This window comes from Poecilia formosa, unplaced genomic scaffold (assembly GCF_000485575.1).
Source record: "Poecilia formosa unplaced genomic scaffold, Poecilia_formosa-5.1.2 Scaffold197, whole genome shotgun sequence".
NCBI lineage: Eukaryota > Metazoa > Chordata > Actinopteri > Cyprinodontiformes > Poeciliidae > Poecilia > Poecilia formosa.
In genome coordinates, this window is record NW_006800136.1 from 412,313 (window position 1) to 416,027 (window position 3,715).

The 3,715-nt window shown below is 39.5% G+C and overlaps 1 protein-coding gene across 1 annotated transcript in view; it reads left to right on the forward strand.

Annotated features, from left to right (window-relative positions):
- The window catches only part of LOC103148058 (probable G-protein coupled receptor 149), a 17,546-nt gene that overhangs the window by 4,982 nt on the left and 8,849 nt on the right, over positions 1 to 3,715 (forward strand). The window lies entirely within an intron of this gene.

Consider the following 3,715-nt stretch of genomic DNA (forward strand, 5'->3'; position numbering starts at 1 on the left):
TATTATTATTATTATTATTATTATTATTATTATTATTATTATTATTATTCAGGCTATTGTTTTCCTAAAGTTAACACACAGGAAGCTTTATCTCACAAAATATGGTGAGGTCATCATCTCTTATTGATTACTGTTCCAAGGCTCAAACATCAACATATTGCAACAGTATTTACGCTAAACGTCACATTTGCTACCACAAACTCCTATGTATTCTTTTTTTTGTGTGTGTTTTCTGTGATAGACCAACAGGAAGTAGTGCACGACTGTGTGGAAAAAAAAAAGTGGTTATTAGGGCTGGACAATAAATCAGCAACAATTTATATCGCCATAAAACATGGGGTAGATAATACCTTTAATAGAATATTCGATCATTTTACTGAACTTCATTCCAGAACCGCAGAGCATTCTGGGGGATCTAGGTGTAGGAAAGAATTAACCTGCTCAACCTCTGGCGTCAAGTAACTCAGTGCTCTTTAGTTACCTTAGCAACAACCTTCTGAGTAATTTGTACAGCAGCAGTTCCATGTTTCGCCGCCTCGAATCATAACCAGCGGCGGTTCCTGCTATGGGCGGCATGGACAACCGCCCAGGTGACAAAAACTTGACTTACTGTCAAACTTTCTGCAGGTTCAAACTGATTTTCATCCAGGATTGTCCTGCATTGTTTTTACCTCGACCCGTTTTCCCATCAACTCTGACCAGTTTCCCTGATTCTGCAGAAGAAAAGCGTCCCATGGTGATGGGAGTAGCGTGTTCAACACTTGCTTTCTTCCTGTTACTCTTCAACACAGGACCAGGTTTGAGGAGTTAACAAGTAACAGTTGTCCTGTCAATAGATTTACTCACCTGAGCTGTGTGTCTGTGCAGCTCCTCCAGAGGTACCACAAGCCTCTTGGCTGCTTCCTTAAAGCCATCTTCTCCCCTTGCCTTCGTCAGTTCAGTTGGATTGACTGATTTTGCTCGGTTTGCAGTTGTGCTATTTTACTTTTTCAGAAGGGAGAATGAACAACGAACTCCTTGTTGCAGCTTGTTTTAAAGTTTTTGTAGGAAAACATGGCATCTTAATCAGTTCTCAAGGCTTTCCTTTATTAAAGAAGGAAATAAAACAATCTTTCTGGAGAATGCCTCTGACTTTCTCTGGGCTGGTTCATATGTCTTTGGGCTCATTTTTCAAACCTGCAATTATGCCTTTTGAAATTGTAGATGATCATCCTGGCTGCTGTGCCTGCTGCCATCTAGATAAAAGTGGGCTTGAATCATCCCTTGTTTACCCCGTTTTCTCAACCATGGTTTTCCCAAGATATCTTCGTCTGTAGCAAGCAAGCGGCAACAGATCCTAACTAATGGAGCGATTGATTGGGACGCTATCAGATGCACACCTGTCTTCCAAAGGCAGAACTGAATTCATTACCCCTCTGAGATTCCAAAACGGCTCGGCTCAATTCGTTGATTTACTCAGGGGAGTTCATTCAGGAGGAGGGCGTTCAGATTTACGGCTCTGGGATTGCTGTCAATGAAATGTGCGTGCCTGAATTCACCTGAGAATTCTCTGTGATTGCTGAAAAAACTGAGGAAGACAAAAAGAAACCAATTCATTTTGGAATTTCACTCATCTTAAAAGTGGAAAGCTGTATAGACGCGTTCAATAAAACAGATTAAAATTTAATTTCAGTAACTTAATTCCCCAAATGAGACATTATATAGGTTAATTTACAAAGAATTACTTTCCACTTACAAAATACAACATTTTGTCATGATTCTTCTGGGTTTGGACTTCAGTTTTCTTCTTTGCATTCTGATCATGTCCTCGTCTGTTCATTCCTTGTTGTTAAATTATTTTTGAGTTCTGTGCTTTGTGTGGACTGGACTTGATTTTTCTGAGATGGTTCTTTTTTAACTTCATTTGTAGTTTCCTTGTGTCTTAAGTTGTTCTCCAGTATTTTTCATTCACCTATCCCAGGTCTGCCATTATGCTCTCCTTCACAGCTATTCCCTATAATATCATTATCTTTTTGCTGCATTCTGACTTTGCAGAATGCATATTTACCTCTAACATTCTGGTGCATCTAAGAAAAAAAATAGTTTTGCATAAAAGAGCAATATTTCTTGCCAGTTGTCTTAGAAAGTGAAACTGTGTTTTTATAGAGATTTATTGCTCAGCATAAAATATTTAAAGCTTCTATTATTTTTTTTGTTGCATTTTGAATGACCATGGCTTATAGCTAAAGAAAACTCAAAATCCAGTGTCTCATAAAAGTAGAATATTTCATTGGTTCAATGAGAAATGTTTTAAGCACAAATGCCAGCCTTCTGGAAACTATGTACATTTCTATGCACTCAGTATTTAGCTGAGGCTCCTCTTGCATGAATTACTGCATCAGTGCACCGTGGCATAGAGGCGATCAGCCTGTGGCGCTACGTAGGTGTTGTTGAAACCCAGATTGCTTTGATAGCTGCCTTTCTGGGTCAGGTGCCTCTCTAATCTTCATCTTAACAGTTCATTGATTTTCTAAAGGGTTCAGGAAAGAGGAGTTGACTGACCAATCAAGAACAGGAACACCAATGTCATTGGACCAGCTTTTGGTTCCTTTGGCAGTGTGAGCAGGTATTAAGTCCAGATGGAAAGTAAAATTAACATCTCCATCCAGCAAAGGGAAGCATGAAGTGCTCTAGAATTTCCTGGTAGATGCTGCATTGGCCTTCAGAAAACACGGCGGACCGACACCAGCAGATGACACGGGCGTCCAAACCGTCACTGACTGTGGAAACTTCATTCTGGACTTCAAGCAACGTGGATTCTCTGGATTCTCCACTCTTCCTCCAGATTCCATGACCTTGTTTTCCAAATAAAACTCAGAACTTACTTTCATCAGGACACTTGACTCTGGACACCATTGTGCAAAAAATCCAGTTCCTTTTCTCCTCTGATGTTGTCTCTGGTTGTGGGGTGGCTCGATTAATGCAACATTTATAGCCTATGTCTAGAATTGGTGGCTCTTCTGGAATGGATTCCCCTCAACAATCTTCTCAAGGCTGCGGTTCTCTGTCTCGGTGTTCCACCTTTCTTTCCACACTTCTTCCTTCCATCTTCTTCAACAACGGCTTTTTTAGACCATGATTGTGTAGCCCGCTTAAAGGCTGGGGAAAACCTTTGCAGGTGTTTTGAGTTAATTAGCTGATTGGGGTGTGACACCATGAACCGTTTTCACAGTATTCAAATTGTCTGTGCACACTGAATCTGTGGTTTTCATTATCTGTGAGCCGCCGTCGTCAAAATTACAAGAAACAATGGAATATATCACTCTATGTGTGATGAATCTATATAATATATGAGTTTTCCTTTCTGAGATTACTGGGAAGAAATATTGCACTTTTATGCATTTTTTTGTTTTTTTCTTTTAGATGTACTTGTATATTCACATCGTTTCTCATTCCGCCATACAGTGTGGTCCTCTGCCTTATCTTCATACCATGCTGTTTTCACTTGGATGCTTTTGAGCATTTTGCTGTTTATCATTAAAATAACTCTGTTAAGTCTCTGCATGTGGGTTCCTAACCTAAACGTGACACATTCGAGAAAACAATAGAGATGTTGGTTTAATGGAGGCAAGTTTAATACCTGCTTTTTTTTCGCTCTTGCAGTTCTGAACCTTGTGCTTATAAATTTAATTGATACCTAACTCTTTCCCGTGGTTAAGAAAAGAAAAGAAAAAAA